A 17501-nucleotide genomic window follows, 5' to 3' on the forward strand; every position below is an offset into this window, starting at 1 on the left:
TTTAAGAATATTACAACTGAAAAATGTTAGTGTGGAGCATCTCAGTTGTTGCAGAAACAAATGGCAGGGTTGAGTGAGTGGTGCAGCTGGAAGTACGAAATGAATGTAATGCAATTTAGTTGGCTTTTGTGACTTAAAATCATCAGGAAAATCTGAGGCATCTATTATGTATGACAAATGTGCTAGTGAATCCAGCTTGGAAACATAACTTTTGATTACTATTGGGAGTACTATACTTGGTTTGATGGAAGAGATTTGCCAAGAGCATAATGAGAATTGCTGTGTCATTTAATAGATACTTAAAAAATGCAGTGGGATAGGACAAGATGAGGGGGAACTCTGTTAGGGAAGTAGTTACTCTAAGCCCCAGTGATGCTGGACTGCTACTACCATCTGTCCCTTTTTCTTCTGATTGTCTTACTTGCAAGATTTCTTTTTACATAGTTTTAGAAGCTGCAGTGCTTGAATGTGCAGGATCCTGTAGCTATAATAGTTTTCTTACTATATGGATAGGAAAATTATCCATGTACCATTAGCCACCTGACTTTAAAGCATCATGAAAAGTGATTATTATTTTTTTTTTCTAGTGCAGATGATGTCAGAACTCTCTTACAGTACACGTACAACTGGAATGCTTAAATAGATGACAGCATTTTCTGGTTTTATGCATCCCTTCTAAGGGGTGTATGATTACCAGGCATAGAATGTTTGAGCAATTAGTGAGACATATATGCAGGGGCTATTTATTAACTTTTGTATGTAAAATTCTGAAGCTTGGTACTGGATTTCTTTTAAATATCATTGCTTATTCTTATTTACAGTACAGTCTGTGTATGGCAGTTACTTGCATTTTTTTCTAACAGCATCTGGTATACTATCATAAAAAGGCTTTGGTCATGAAGTAACATCAGGGCTGCAGAAACAGCATTTGGAATCCCTAAGAGTTCACCTATATTTCCGTACCTGAATCTCTATAATATTTATTGGCTATGTAGAAGTGAAGTATCTCTTTCATTGACATTCCAAAATAAAGTAAAATTTGAATATTGGTCTGAGTTTAATGGAGAAGAGTAATAGTGGAAGGAGGGCATTTCTTGAGGTGGAAGTAACTGTCTGTAAAGATTGGCAAATTATTGAAAGAATGGCATGCATAGAGGTCAATAAATAAAAGAATAAAAGATATAATTCAGAAAGATTAAAGGGATGAAATATCTAATGCGAAGGACTGGTGGTTTCTTTTAGCTGTGTTGGCAATAATAACAACAAATTTCTTATGGGAAATATCAGTCAAATTGACATTGACAAATAGTGCTGTTCTTTAAGTAGAATTCGCTAGGTACAGAGAATAAATTAGATTATTATTGTAAACCTAGAGATCTACTAATATGTAAATCAGATGATTTACATAATCTGAGTGATTCTGTATCTAAAATTTTTGTATGTATTTTGCTGTAAGTCTTAGAGTTCTCCAGTGTGAAGAATGAACAAATAAAGTCAGCATTTATTCATGGGTGAAAAGCATTCTCTGTTCTCAAAGTGGTTAGTGGGTTGACTAAAACCTGATATGGCCTGTTACCTTTCACAACAAATATCTTTTCTTTGTAGCGGAAAGGTGAGCGCGCCAGGAACAGGAGAAAATGGGACTACTTTTCTCACTGTGGCTGCTCAGTTATGGATTGTGACAGACATATAGGAAACTCAGCTACAAACCTGACATTGCACCTGTTGCTCTGCTGCTATGGTATTTGAGAAGGAATTTTGAAACCATGTATTTAGCTGCCTATCTGAGTATCCCACTCTTTACTGTGACACTTTGTTACCCACTTCTGAGAATTGACTTCCTGGTAATTTTATTTGAATCAAAGAAATAAGTTCTGGAAAAGTGCAGCCCTTTCCAGCCTGTTGCATCTGACCTTTCAGAAGTCAAGGTTCCAATTTTCTGATCCAGATGGTTGAGGAAATCTTTCTAATAGAGTAAATCTCTACAGATGCAAACAGTTCATTAATAATTCAAATTGCCTGAATTAAGACAGTCATTCCATTCTTTATTCAGTGTTTGAATTAGTGTAATCTTATTTCCTGTATTTCCTGTACTGCCTTTACCAAATCTTATTTTGATATAGCATATGATTAGGCCATGCTATGAAATAACATGTTGTAAGGGGTTCTATTGAAAGGCTCTGGTAATAATAATGTAGACAGTGAAGACTAGCATGTATATGAAAAGAAATCTTCACATATAGAATCTAGAAATGCTTACAAATTGCTTGTTTTATACCATTACATCCAGTCATTTGCAGTCAAATGTGTGATGGTCAGTCTGGTCTAACACTAATTTGGATAAGAAACTTCCAGAGGTAACCAGGTCTTCTAGTCTGTATATCTAGTTTTAAATAATTTGAATGCTGCTTATTTACTAACTGTTTGAGCGTTCAGTTTTAAAACTGTACATGGTGTTCTGTCTTAAAATTGTAAAATTTTTGTTGATGTAGTTTTTTTCTTAGTTGTAGAAAAAAGTGGTTTTGTATGAGAAATAGAAGAACACACTGCTCAGTTCACTACTGAGATATAGCTGTGTAACTCTCATGTGACAAATATATCTAGATTTCCTAATAATTTACGAAAAACCCTACCCCAAAAACTATAAAACAAAAAGCAGTGCAGGTTAAGAGAACCTGGTGATATGCAGAGGACTCTTTGTTCTGAATTTTTAAAGGACGAAGTTATACAATACAAGCTTCTTTACTTGACTGGTCTCAGCCTTTCTAGGTAACAAGTAAATGTGATCTTAGCCTTTAGCAAGAGTCTTAGCATGGCAAATAAACTGATGAATGTACATCAGCAGGGTTTGGACTTTTTCTGTGAAAGTTTCTAGACGTTTATAGATCCACTTGCATTGGATGTGAATACTGTATTTGGACTTCTGTCATTCAATGTTTAGAAGGTAAATTCTACTGTACAAAACTCAGTGGGTCAGAAATACTGGTTAACTAACCCACATTAAACAGTCCTGGACTCTTGCACTACAAGAAACAGCAGAGCCCTGCAAAGTTTGAGGTTCATGAAGCTGAACAAGAGCTCAAGTGGAGGTGAAGGACCCTATTGTTCAGTCAAAGAAAAGCTCTTAAATACTTGCTTAGGTTTCTGATTGGCTTTTAGCCATACTTGCTCAACTAGCATGCTGCCAGTAACCTTCACTAGTGAGAATTGGGCTCTCCAGAAAAGCAGGGATTGGAGGTACTAATCAGAACAAGTCTGCATGTTTGGTTTGTTGGGTTTTTTGGGGTTTTTTTGGTTGTTTTTTTCTGATACTGAAAGTGTAAATGCACTAGGCCGCTTCAGTTCTTCATCTCATAAACATTTATTTTCAAAGTGCTTCAACACAGAAAATATCACCTCTGTTTTACCTTCTTGTTTTCGATAAAAGGATTTTCTTTGGGGGGGGAGGGTGGTTGTTTTTAAGTAGTCATCTTTCTAATAGACAGGAAGTGTGATACTCTGACTGCTACTAACACTGGCTTTCAGGTGGTTGTACCTTTTTGAGTTTTATAAAATTGAACAGTAAAATAGTAACAGTAACAGTATAGCATGAAACCCACAGACCACCCCCTCTTGCACACCTGAAGTCATTATACATGCTAATTCTGCAGCCATTAGGCTCACAGCACTATGAATGATCTGGCATTATGGCTTCTCTTTGTCAGCAATTGTTCAATTATATGACCATGAACATTTATTCATTTGTATTGGTGGTTAGAAAAAAAAGGACAGTGGTTTTAGGGATCTAATGTTTTAGAGAAGAAGGCAAGTAAAGTGGAAGAAATGAGACATGGGAGAGATCTTACAAGCAGCCAAACCACTTCTGTTAATTGTATTGCTTATTTTTTAAAAGCTGTAAGGAACTGGGAAAGAATGAAGTTGAGATTTGACTAATGGTTGCCTTGACTGCATTATGAAAGAAATGGACAAAATTCTTTTGAGATAGATTTGGCTTTTAAAAAAGAAAGAGAATCTGTTACTGCTTTTTCTTTCTTACATCATCATCTGGCAAATAAGATATACTTTGGAAGAACAAAACATAGTTGAGATACCAGTATGATAGAACACTTAATTCACAGTCAGAGAAATTTCCAGAATTTATCAGAGTTTTCTGCCAGAAGAGATGGCAATATTACTATGTGCAAAGTAGTGCAAGGAGGCATCACTTACAGGTGCTATACAGTATAATTTTCTAACTACTGAGTAAACCCTTCCTTACATTAAAGAGCAAGTTATTCAAATATTTAGATTGACAAGATTACTTAATTCCCTTGGTACTTGTCATGGGGGGATATATTATAGCTCCTCACCATCTCTACAGCATTCCCGCTACAAGCATTGTATAATAACTTTGACTGGGTAAAGTTCATATATATTGTGCAAATGGAGTGTGGAAGGGCAACACTAATAGGAAATTATTCACTTGGTCATTGAGGGGATCCTAGAACCACTGTTAGGGATAAGGCTAAACTGTTCGCATTATGATTTCCAGACCTGTTTTCTGATAGTCTTCTAATACGTAGTGTTTCATTACTCTGCAAGTTACTCTTCTGTGGTAAAAAATAATGGAAGCATGGCATAAGACACACTTATCAGGTTTAACAATTTTAAAACAAAGAATTTTTTTTTGTATACAAAACTGGATCTACAAATATGATGGCTATTAAGGTTAACTTAGGTCAAATTTATTTGAGAAAACATCCTCACAAAAATAATTTAAAAATGAACGGAACTGTTTTTAAAGACCTTCTCTAATTCTGGCCATTGTTCTGCTTTTCTACTGAATTTGATACAGAAGGCACCAGAGTAAAAATTAAATCCCATCCTGTCCTTGATGTGATTCTGGTCAGATTGATAAAGCTTTTGATGCACAGTTTTTCTTGATACTGTTTTGAGGAGTACATCCATGTATATGTATAATTCCTCTCCCCGGCCCCCACCCCGACAAACCCATTCCTTTCCTTTTTGCCCCAAATAAACGTCAGCCTTAAGTGCACTTGATCCTGAAGCTAAGAAAAAATGCCTTCTGATGGGGGGGGTAGCTATAGAGCCTGCTGTTACCATACCAACACTATTCCCTGGGGTGTAGCCACACAGAGGTGGATGCTGTGAAATTAAGCTCTTCGTGATAAGTAGGAGGTACCGTTCCATGTAGCAGTTCACTGAAGCTTTCATGTGCATTATATTTTACCATTTGTATGTTTAATGTTATGATTAATCTGGTCTTTCTGTTGTGCCCTTCTTCCTCTTTTTGCGCACTAGTTTCCTGTTTTTGTGGGGTGTGAGAAGACTTGGCATTTCAAAACATACAGTATATAGTAATTTCCATGAGAAATTGATTATAAAATGGATATGATGTGATAAAGAAAGGGTGGCTTCTGACTCAAATTCTTCCTGACATCTAGTTGTCTCTCTGAAGTTGAGTTGTACTCTGCTCTTGTTTCCTTTGGACTTGCACAGTCTGTTTTGGGGGGCAATATGGGGATAAGCAAGATGTTTCACAAGGGGGACCACTAGCAAAAATAACACGGGACTGGAGCAGGACAAAATTGTGTGTTTCTATCCTTAGATGTGATTCTTCTACAGCTGATATTTAAGTTGGGGGAGACAAAAAGAGATTAGGGGGTACTGTTCTCAGTAAATTTTTAAGCAGGTTGTAAATCTCTGTGGCCTTCAGAGATCTTAATTAGAATTGTATGTTACAATTTCTATAGTGTTGTCCTATTTTAGTATTTTCATTTAGTGACTGCTTTGGAAAGCACGTTTAGTGCCTTCACAGACTTACTTCTTGAAGGAAATCCCTTCTGTGAGTTAAGAAGCTCAGTTGGTTTTGTTTCTTTTTTTTTCCTACCAATTTGTTTCTCAGTCCTCAACTCACAAATACATACGAAGTACAGACAGAGCTGTTTATAACATGGTGAGCTTGCCAAGTTTACTTACTTTAACTTTCTTGGAAGGCTATATTGGTTATATAAGTGGAAATTCAGTGGGGTATTTTACTAACACTTTTTCAAGTCTCTTGTGAAGTTGCTTTGTGCACTAGAAATGCCAGTCCTGAAGATTTAGACCGAAAATATCATAAAGTTAATGCACCTCCAAAATTTAGTAGTCTGTTTAGATCTTTCTTGGGTCATATTAAAGAAAACAGCCTTTAACTCAATAGCAGCTAATTAAAAATATCTAAATTGAAATGGCTTTGCATACTGATTTTTTGCTAAAGGCATAAAGCAACAGAGTGAAATTAATGTTAACTGTGCTTATATAAAGTCCCAGTGAGGTTTCCTTCCTTCCAGAACAGTTATACTAAGAAATGTTCAGCACAGCAGAAAGTGCACTTTGTCAGTGTTTATTATTAAACATTGAAAAGTCAGCTAAAAAGATAACTAAATCTATTACTGTTAGTTATGTGGACTTATAAAAAGGATTAATACATATTGTAGTGAAGTTTTAAAAACTGGTATGCTAGTAGATAGAAGCTTATAAGCCAAAACATGGGAGCTGTGGTTTATACCTAGTAGGTGCAACTGTGTGTACTGGAGACTTAGTAATTAAGACTTAAAGATACCTAAGATACTTTGTGACTCTTTCCTGTCAACCACTGCTTTCTTCTGGGAGTGTTTTTCTGAGATGGCAGCCACAGCTTCATGTATTTAAATCGTTATATCACAGCAGGCCCAATGAAGTTGGTTTTGACATCTGCCAGCATCGTGTTAATGAGGCTAAACTAGAAAGGGGGATGAGTTTATTAGAAGCTGCTGCATAACAGCTGTTATATCAACATATAGTACAGATGCAGAAACAATGCACGGATGATGGACTCTAATTTTTAATATATGTTTTATGTGATGTACATAACTGCCTGTCTTCGATATCTGTCTGATAATCTGTTTTGGACTGTCTTATTTGCACAGTAAGCTATTTTCCTGTGACTCCATATGATAAGTTCCTTTAGCAGTTGAGGCTGACTGCTTAGTTTCCACAAAATTTGACTGTGAAAGCACAGGAGTTGTAATTGTGACTTTTAAGATTTTCATAGCCCAAATCCTTTCCTGTGAAAGGTATCAATTAACTAAACTGAGGGGAAGGATCTGGAGCTACAAGTTACTAAAACTTATCTTTTCTGTATTTTTATAGAATCCCTTTAACAGGTTATATTTTTATGTTGTAGCCTGTAGGGATTGTTTTCCGATGAACTTATAAATGTAATGAACTTTTCACTTGATGAAAACATCAATAAGCACATACCAACTTGCCAGATTTTTTTTTTTTTTCTCATAAGCAAGGAAGCTGTTGGCTCTAATGTTACATCATCATCTTTGGACTTCTCATGGACTTTTAAAAACTGAATTAGGTAAGACCAAATTCTGCAGCTGGAACTCAAATGAAACTCATGTTGCCCTGTGGCATGACCACATACCTGCTGCTACATTAAAAAGAACTCTGCTATTGTATTTGTGACCCAGCTTAGAGGAAGACTGTTTTTCAAAAACCTTTAATTTGGTCATGTTAGTTAAAGAACTGAGCAGGCCTCAAATGTCATAACTTTGTAAAACAATATGTATAAATTGCATTACGGTCTACAGAAAGTAAACTTTTGCAGCTACTTGACTGGGAAGAAGCCAGGCAACAGTAGGACATGACAATTAGATGAGTCACATGTTCCTGAAGTTAATCTGAAATTTTTAGCCCTAACTAGTGGTTAATGCAAAGCTTTTAATTGTGAATCACAGGAGATCACCTCACAGAGCATGCTTTAATCTCTACATTGTGCATTGTCAGGCAGAACACCTGGAAATATGATTTAAGTGGTAACTCTATGCACTACATCTGTCTACCTCACACTACACAGGAAATGAGTGTGGTATTCTGATGCATAAATGAAGATAAGCCTCTGAATTAAAATGCATTAGGTTGTCTGAATGCGGAAATTAACCACCTGATTGAAAGTGTGCCTCATAAATATTAATTCTAACTGCATTGTAAAAATAGAAAGCATGTTACAACCTCTAGTTAATAAACAGACACCAACTCCCATGTTCTTCAGGAATATTTTCAGAAGATTGTCAATTCACTTTTCTTGTAGTGGATTCATTTGCCAAACAAAGACCAGAACCTTGGTGTTTGCAGCTTGATCCTAGCGTGTGCTCATGTGCTAATCTTTGTGTTGAGCTGCTTTCAGGTTTAAATCCTGAGGGGTCTACTTAAAATGGAGATTGTATGTTACTAAATGAGCCTAGATCTGCAGAGGAAGAGTGAAGGGGAAAATTGCAGTCAAATAATGGGCTAAAAAGGAGTGAGGCACAGTTAATCATAATCCAGTGCTGGCAGTAGGCATTATAGTAAATGTTACCAGTCACATTAAACTGGCAACGCGTTGCTCTCACAGGATTCTCTTTGAATATTTAAAGACAGTGCAGCAGAGTTGTGTGATTAGAGCTTCCCAAGATGATAGTAAAGTCTGTTGAGTATCCCCATGCGATTCTAAAATCTAAGAATAAAATTTCCTCACTTAATTACTGCCCAAGCAAAAAAAAAAAAAAAAAAAAAAAGAGTTGAACTATATGTCCAGGAAAATAATTAAGGCTTCTATAATGCACTTGTAATTTCTGGTATCAGGGAAAGTAGTCCTGCATTTTCCTATCATACTGACTGACAGGTTTCAGTGTTGCTTGATGCCTTGCTTTTGCTCTTAGGAAAACTCATTGTTTCAGCCCTGCTAGCAGATCTTGCTAGGTATTGACAAAATGAGAAAACCCCTCAGCTGCCTGAATGTCTTATGTTGCTGGTGGTGCTGGTAATGAGGTAGCTGTACTTAATCAGTCATCAAGTTCTTAAAATTAAATATTTAGTGTTTCTTTGAGAGCTGTCTTGGAATTGTAGAGACACAGGAGGGTTTGGGTTGGAAAGATCATCTTGTTCCAGCTCGCCTGCCATGGGCAGGGATGCCTTTCCCTAGACCATGTCACTCAAGGCTCTGGCCAGCCTGGCCTTGAACAGATAATGCCAGTACTTAAAATTTCTTTTTGGCAATGTTAGTTGTCAGAGTACTTGGAAATTTTACATAATTGTTATGTAATTTAATGCTGCTTAACAGTAATGTTGTTGAAGATGTTTAGCTATGAAGAATGTAGTCACAGTATTCAATAATTAAAATAACATTAATGCAGCTTATTTTGAAAAAAAATTATATACAACAGTATCAGCATAGTCTATTGACTACTGGGTAGGGTTGGTCCTAATACACAAGTAATTTCAGTTCTTTGTTATTCGCAGTATGTTTATAGAATAAACTTAAAGTGGAACTTTATGTAACAGTCCCTCAAGATATAGAGCAATAGCTAAGTTTAAATATGAGTGATTGTAGTGGAGAAAGAGAAGGAAATATGTAAGTAATGAAAAAATTGTGGCAGTAAAAGTAATACTAACTTGGGTGGGAGAGCTGGTGAAATAAAATGATGCAGAATACAGGGTGGTTGATGTAGGGAAATGACCAGTTGAAGTGCAATCATGCATGGTGTCTTCACCATAGAAAGACTTAACAGATTCGTAAGAGATGTTACTAGACATTCTCCATTTTGTTTAGGGATTCTCTACTCTAAACCACTTCAACATGAGTGTATAGAAAGTGGGTCTATGAAAGAGAAGACAACATTTGAGCAGAAAGCTCTATCCCCGGGGTTTATTTCACTGCATATTGTATTGTAAGCTGGGAAGGAGAGGTTATGCTGTGGGTTTTTTCTCCTTTATTTGCTTATGCAGTTATGTTACCTTTTTTTGCTTATGCTCATACTGTCATAGTTTCATTTCCTTAAAGCTTATGCTGTTTTTGCATGCACAAATGGGCATGCAGGGTTTAGTAATAACAAAACATAATAGCATTTCACTGTTTTGTCTGTACTCTGATGGCAACGTGTGTTTCATTCGCACTTTTGCCTAGGTTCCTGTCTTGCTTCTGGATTCCGAAAGCACTTGATTAGTTGATCTTGGAAATGTGCTGAACTTTTCCCCAAAAACTTTCATACTCACTGTCAGCAAGTGTAATTTTTAACACTTTGATCTTATGTGTAAATCACTGAAATAGAAGTGGAGGAATCACTAAATTTTTAATGATTTTTCTTGAAGCAGAGAACTAAGAATCTATATGCAATAAGATAGATACTCTTTCTGCAGTATATGTAAAACTAGGTGAATAATACAAAGATCTCAATACAAGGACAGTGGCTGCTTTTCTGTGCAGTCAGTAAATGAAAGAATTTTTTTCTGCCTTCTGGAAAACTCCCTGTAACATCTACCCTGCACCTATGTAATTTTTTATCTCATATTCTATGTGGTAATTTTTACCAGCATTGCTTTGCCATTCTTTGGTGATTATAGTCACACAAATTTGTTCTGATGGTCATTGTTGTTATCAGAGGATTCTAGGCAGTCTGTGGCTTGTCTTGAATGATGTGTGTAAGCAAGGCTGTGTCATACAAAGACATTTTTGACAAAGGCTAAGTTGAAGAATTCAAATTTTTAGTTTCAAGGTTTTAGTTTCTGCAGTAGTAGAATCTCCTCTGGATATCAATCTGTTCCTTTTCTAAAGCTCTACTTTGTTCCTTGAAAGTCTTAGCCATGATGCTGAGAAAATCTTCCAATACCACTATTTAGATTAACCTTTCATGTTCTCTAATACCTTTCCACATTTTACTGGAACCCTAATTTTTTTTTTCCTCTCCTGATTTTCCTGTGTTTCCTACTCTTCTTAAATGTAAATGAATAAACGTCAGATTTGTATAATGTACGTGAAGTGACTTTAGTTAGACCTTCTTCACAGTCTGTTAATCTGTGAAGCTGAGTACTGAAGTTGATGTAACAATGGGGTACTGAGAAGGAGTGGAAGAGAACCCAAATTAGAACGTAGAGAGATTCACAGATTATGGAATATAACAGGAAGAGATTTACAAATGTCTTGTGTGAAAGACTTGCATATGTGATTATAACATCCCCTGTTGGAGCGTATTTTCATGTGTTACTGTATCAGTTCCTTGAGAACGGTAAAGGGAAAAAGCAGTGTTACTTAATGTATAAAAAGAAAGGATACTGTAGTAGGTAAGTAACCATATGGAATGTGTCTGTTAGGAGAAAAATTCATCAAGTTGATCTTTTTCCTAACACTCTTTCCTCACCCCTTCACAAATACATCAGTTTTCTTTCTAGGTTTGCATATGGGTGGCAGGCTTGTACTACACAAATTACCGTTTAATTTTATTTAGATATTTTAATAGTTTTTATATTAAAGATTCTTAAAATCATAGTTTTCTTTCTATATAACCTCTTGCCTAATTCTATTTATATCACCACATTAATATAAAATATTAAAAATGAAAAAAAACCCTTATAGGGAAGGACAGTGAATTTTTGAAAGTTTAAACAAAGAATTTGAAAGGCCAGTAGTAAAGACTGTTAGACCCAAGTTCAAATCTAGAGCTGCAGGGTGATATTGTCAAACTTAGCAGCTGGTGCTTATCTGTATGTCTGACGGAGCAAAGCTTTGACTTCAGTAACACATACCATAATAATTCAAATGTTACTTAGTTTATATATGCATTAGAAAAGACCCTTTGCAGTTGAAGTCATTATTTTCTATGCCTTTTAAGATGACCTGCCTGCTTGCTGCTCCTCTGAGCTTTATCCCAGTCTGTTAGGGTAACTGTGATTGGCAGCCTTGAATAAGAATCCCCCATATTAAAACAGATGAAAGTTGTGATGTGGGTGTATTTTGGGGTACCTTGTTATTATGTCTTTGTTTCTATTGTTCTGTTCAGTGATAGTAAATGAGGACCTCCTATCTCCCTGTGTATTTGAGTGCTGCTGCTTTAGGAAAATCTTTACTTTTTCTAAATTTGGGGATTTTGCTTTCTCCTTGTATAGTTCTCTGAGTAATTTCAGTGTCTTCTGCTGTGTTTTGGAGGTGTTTAGACAAGTAGTTCCTATGGGCAGTGCTGTGTATTGGTTTTGTTTGGGCTAATATTTCCTTGATCCTATCAAGGACAAAAACCAAACCTGACCATGTTGATAAGTCCACGGGGGAACTGTGATTCTGTGAAAGTGAACAAATCATTAGCTAAACAGCTGTCATGGGCTGATACTAGAAAACTGTAAACAAGAGATGCTTAGGAGAGATTGTTTGAAAAGAAACTAGCCGAGAAAGTAAATATTGTACATCAGCAGCTTACTGATGCTGTAGCTCCAGTTGTTGCCATGAGAACTTTTTGGTGGTCTTTCTCATCTGGCATTTTCTCCCCATGATTTTTCAGAGAATGTTTAAGCCTTAAGGCATGAACAATGCTGTGTCTTGAGGTAAGAGAACAGGACTCCAGGCTGTGTTCTACCACCTGCTTCCAGGACTGTTCCATGTAGTCACATTGTCCACAAACTGTGCGGTTGAGTATACCCCACTAGGTGGGTGCTCTCAAAAAGCCTTTAGCTGAGCTATGCTCTGTTCATTTGAAAGAGTACCAATGCCTGTCTGCAATGGATAGACAAGGCTTTGGAGGCCAAGAGGGTGGCACTGTTTTCTGTACCCTTGTGAGATGGTCATCAGAGTTTTAACCAAGTACCAATATCTTTAAAAGGGCTAATTCTAGTTAGTTTTTATTTTACCAGTTATTTTGAATTCTAAACTCTAAAGGTACCTTTAAAGAGGACCTGTCTGGGAAACATAGGTGTCTAGTTCAGAGGGTTCCTCTCTGAAATCCAGCTGCCTAAAAGCTAAGTAATGAAATGGCTTTCAGTTGTCTATAAAAATAGAAGTTTACTGTCAGGTCATAGACAGTTTTTTACCTGTCCAGGTCATATTTAGAAAATAAATTTTTCATCTGCCTTTAATCCCCCGTACTCCCTTCCTCATGCAGTGTTTTAGGTGATGGAATAATACAGCCTAAAACCACCTGAGAGCACATATAAGAGACTAAGGTATGTAAATTAATTGCAACTCATTACAGTCCTATAATTAGGTAAAAGAGAGCACAGTATGTCTCTGAACACAGAAAGCAGGGTGAAATACTTTTTTGTTCTTTTTTTTCTTTTTTAAGGAAAGATGTGGCAGCAGTATAATGATCTTGTACTCAGATTCTTCAGCACTTAGATATGCTGCAAGAACAGCCATTGTAAAGCAGATTAATGCTACAAAAAAGCTGGTGTCAAACACATTACCTCTTTCTTTCATACAGATTTAGAAACATGATTTCCCCCAAGCTTGTGCACTTTTTGTGTAATTATTATTCTTCTGTGCAAAATTCATTGTAACGAAGCATAAATCTGAGGAATATTTCACAATTTCATTTAAATGAAAGCTGATCTTTAAGGCAACTAGAATGCCCATTTTAAAAACAGTGTTTATATTTGGAATATGTACGCTGCTCTTTGTGGAATAAATACTCCTTTGAAAGACAGTTCTCTACAGAGTCCTCATTAGGCTTTACCTTAACAGTTGAGCAAGACTTATTATTATAGGGCCCAACTTGAAAAGTAATCTGCTTCATCGGATTCAGTCTATAGAATAAACTCTATACATAGAGTTTGTACTAAAGGTTTAGATCAAAACAAAGTAAAAAAGGGGAAGTATCTTCCAACTCTAGATTTATTTTTTTTAATTTAATTTAATTTTTTTTAGGTAAAAATGTTTCAAGTGCTTCTTCTGATTCTTCCATAAAGCCTTCTGAGATTCACAATAACCTGTTGGCTATGCTTGCATTTGTATCACATGATAGTTAACTATGTTAGCAGCAACTATATTCCCAGCACCCTGTAAGGATCTACTTATGCCTCTAAAAACTGATTTCAGCAAATAATTTTGAAAATGGTCTCACTTATCATAGCTCTGCTGGCGAGTGCTAACGGGTAAGAATGGAGCAGGTTGGTTTTGCTGCGGGTTTTACCTTTTTTTTTTTTCTGTTGGGTTTTGTTTTGGTTTTTGTGTGTTGTTTGGGGGTTTTGGTTTTTTTTTTTTTTGTTTTTTGTTTTGTTTTTTTTAATGAAAGTGATTGCTGTAAAATGCTTCCAGTTCAATAGTGACCTTGAAAAGGGAAGTAGATCAATTTTCAAAGGCTGACACTGAAAATGGTTTTGGTGATAAAGTCCATCTCTATTGCAGATGATACTTGGTCTCACACCAAAGGCAATACTAAACCTTAAAAATCAATTCCTCTCTACTAACCCAGTTTATATATATATAAAAATTTGTTTCTCCAGAGGTTGAATTAGCATCCAGTGACTTAAACTTTGGCTACATATACACACTTACCTAGTACAAAGATCTATATTTGAGATAGGATCCTAATGGCTTGCATATCATTGCTTGTCCCACTAGTTAGAGGCACTTACCTTGAAACTGATTTTTTAAATTATTTATTTATTTAAAACTTTTGTTTGTCTTGCTGAAGTAGGTCAGTCTGCAATCGGAAGGAAAGGACAGGCTGTTACCACTGTTACAAACTGGCATAAAAATTAAGTTCTCTGAACATTGTGATGTAATGATGGAGTATTTTTTTAGCTCTTGACTTCAAAGGATACCACAAAATCCCACCTTTGATGCTTTGTGTGTAAGGAGGGGTACGTTTCATTCTGAATTCTAAGAAACTGCATAAAACTATGATGCTCTTTGTAGAAGAAGAACAAAGCAGTGATTTGTAGTGTTGGAAAAGTTCTGAATTGTAACACAGAGTGACCTCCCTGGCGGCTTTCTGTCAAAGACATTTTTAAATGCGTCTCGGCACCAAACTCGTCTTTATGTTTTTTGAAAATCCCTCCTGTGAAAACAAAAGTGACTTAAAAAGGCTTTTCAATTGGAAAGCCTTTGATAAAACTTCATACTGGTTTTACAATTTCAGTGAAAAAATTCTTAATCGAATAGTTATTTGCTTACAGACAAACTCATGCTTTCTCAAATGCATTCTTAGTAATAAAGAGGCCATAATGATTGTTTGGATGCCTGATCTGAATCCCTGAAAAGGATGAATTGTGAGCAGTGTGCCCTGAAAGAGGTGCCTTACAGAGAGCAGTGTTTTAGTGCCTTGTTGACTGTTACATAAACATGTACTGAATTTTCCAGTGCATGTCTCCATATTTATTGCATGTTTAAGAAAGGCTGAAAGAGCTGGGGTTGCTCAGTCTGGAAGGAGGAGGTTCATGGGACACCTTATGTCTTCCAATACCTAAAGGGGGCCTGCAAGAAAGATTTGGAGAAGGTATGGAATGACAGGACAAGAGGGAATGGCTTTAACCTGCTATAGGGGCAACTGAGGTGATTGCAGCCCAGAAAGCCAACCATATCCTGGCCTGCATCAAAAGGAGCGTCGTCAAAGGAGATGATCCTGCCCCTCTACTCTGCTCTTGTGAGACCTCACTTGGAATATTGTGTGCAGTTCTGGTGTCCTCAACATAAAAAGGACATGGAACTGTTGGAACAAATCAGAGGAGGGCCATGAGGATGATCAGGGGACTGGAGCACCTCCCGTATGAAGACAGGCTGAGAAAGTTGGGGCTGTTCAGCCTGGAGAAGAGAAGGCTGCGTGGAGACCTCATAGCAGCCTTCCAGTATCTGAAGGTGGCCTACAAGGATGCTGGAGAGGGACTCTTTACTAGGGACTGTAGTGACAGCACAAGGGGTAATGGGTTAAAACTTAAACAGGGGAAGTTTAGATTGGATATAAGGAGGAAATTCTTTCCTGTTAGGGTGGTGAGGCACTGGAATGGGTTGCCTAGGGAGGTTGTGAATGCTCCATCCCTGGCAGTGTTCAAGGCCAGTTTGGACGAAGGCTTAGGTGAGATGACTTAGTGTGAGGTGTCCCTGCCCATGGCAGGGGATTTGGAACTAGATGATCTTAAGGTCCTTTCCGACCCTAACTATTCTATGATGCTATATCTTAGCAAGAAGGTCTTTCCTGTGAGGGTGGTGAGGCCCTGGCACAAGTTGCCTAGAGAAGCTGTGGCTTCCCTATCCCTAGCAGTGTTCAAGGCCAGGCTGGACAGGGCTGGCAGCAGCCTGCTGTAGTGGAAGGTGCCCCTGCCTATGGCAGGGGGTTGGAACTGGGTGAGCTTTAAGGTCCCTTACAACACAAACCATTCTATGATTGCAAACTGGATTTGGCCCTTTTCTTCATATGTTTCCTACCTAGCTTCCAAACCATCTTAACTTGGATCCCTACTGAAGTTATTTATGGTTTTTTGGCATCGTGTTGATGATAGTTTTGTGTGGTCAGGGTTATCTACGTGAAAGTTCTTACCAGTCTTGAGCTACCCATTACCAGCATCACTTCTATGAGCGATTAGAATATGTGCAGGAACAAGTACTTCTCTTGGGCTACAAACTCAGTTTTCTAACATAAAAATTAGTTGTGTTGCTTACTTACATTGCATGCCATTATATTGCTGCAGAAAGGTGTAAAACATTTGAGGACTATATGTAAATCATAGTAATAGTGATGAAGGGTTGCTTTTCTTCCATTTGTCAAATACTTATCTCCACATAAAATATATATATCTTGGTGACTATTTTTAGGATCATTGTGTCAAAAAAAAAAAAGTTCCTTTGTTTTGTATTGTCAGCAATGCATATATTTTCAGTAATCATAGTACTTATGCTGCATAACCTTGGGGAGAGATAGGATGCATTTATGCCTGTGTTGTTTAATAGCAAAGCTAGCTTAATTTTCAGATTTCAGAGCTTTTTACTCAAACTGCATTTGAAAACATGGTTTTCATTTAGTGAAATTAATGGGACTAAAACTTGCTCAGTAACTGCATGACATTTTAAAGAATTTTCGACGTTTTTTTTTTTTTTTAATGCCATGTGGCATCAGCTTACAGTACTCGGAGTCCTTTTTAAGGAATGTGAGACCAGAAGGGACCATCTGGGTTATGAAATACAAAGCCCTCACAATAGCAGGCAACACAGACAGAAACAGAGCTGGTACAGAAAGACCCAGAGAAGTGTGTGTTTGGGGTTCTTTTTTATGTACCCTCCCTTGCCAAAGGCAATAAAGAACTTCTAATATATTTAATATATTGGAAATGCTTTATTTAATAATAAATCTAAAATAAGTCTATTTTACTTTATTAAATATTTAATAAACTGAAAAATCTTTCTAATTAAGATGAAAATGAACTACTGTTTCAGATCTTATTGTGGCCAAGAAGAAAAGCTAAAGTGTAATGAATTGCTTACAAATTTCAAGAAAAAAGAAAGCACTTACAATTAACTGAGAATAGAATTCAGAAGACTTGCAAATTTTTGCAGTTTATTGCCAATGGCATTTCTGAAAGCAACAATGAGCCATGCATTGGCACACAGTGCATATAAACATCTTCACTGTTTGGAAGGAACATCAAGGCTACTGAAGAATGGCTATCCACAGCTCTGTCATTTTGAGCTACAAGGGACATTGCATCTCATAGGATAAGTTATCTTTATATTCATG

The 17501-nt window shown here is 36.7% G+C and overlaps 1 protein-coding gene across 3 annotated transcripts in view; it reads left to right on the forward strand.

Annotated features, from left to right (window-relative positions):
• SMPD3 (sphingomyelin phosphodiesterase 3) overlaps positions 1-17501 on the forward strand; it is a 101574-nt gene that overhangs the window by 27297 nt on the left and 56776 nt on the right. Inside the window, exon 1 of one of the 3 annotated variants that reach the window (XM_065663399.1) lies at positions 5894-5956. The exons of the other annotated variants lie outside the window; for them this stretch is intronic. The gene's annotated coding sequence lies outside the window, so the exon portion shown is untranslated. Of the gene's footprint in view, positions 1-5893; positions 5957-17501 lie in introns of those variants that run through there. 3 annotated transcript variants of the gene reach the window in all.

The sequence above is a fragment of the Lathamus discolor genome, chromosome Z (assembly GCF_037157495.1).
Source record: "Lathamus discolor isolate bLatDis1 chromosome Z, bLatDis1.hap1, whole genome shotgun sequence".
In the NCBI taxonomy this organism is placed as follows: Eukaryota; Metazoa; Chordata; class Aves; order Psittaciformes; family Psittacidae; genus Lathamus; species Lathamus discolor.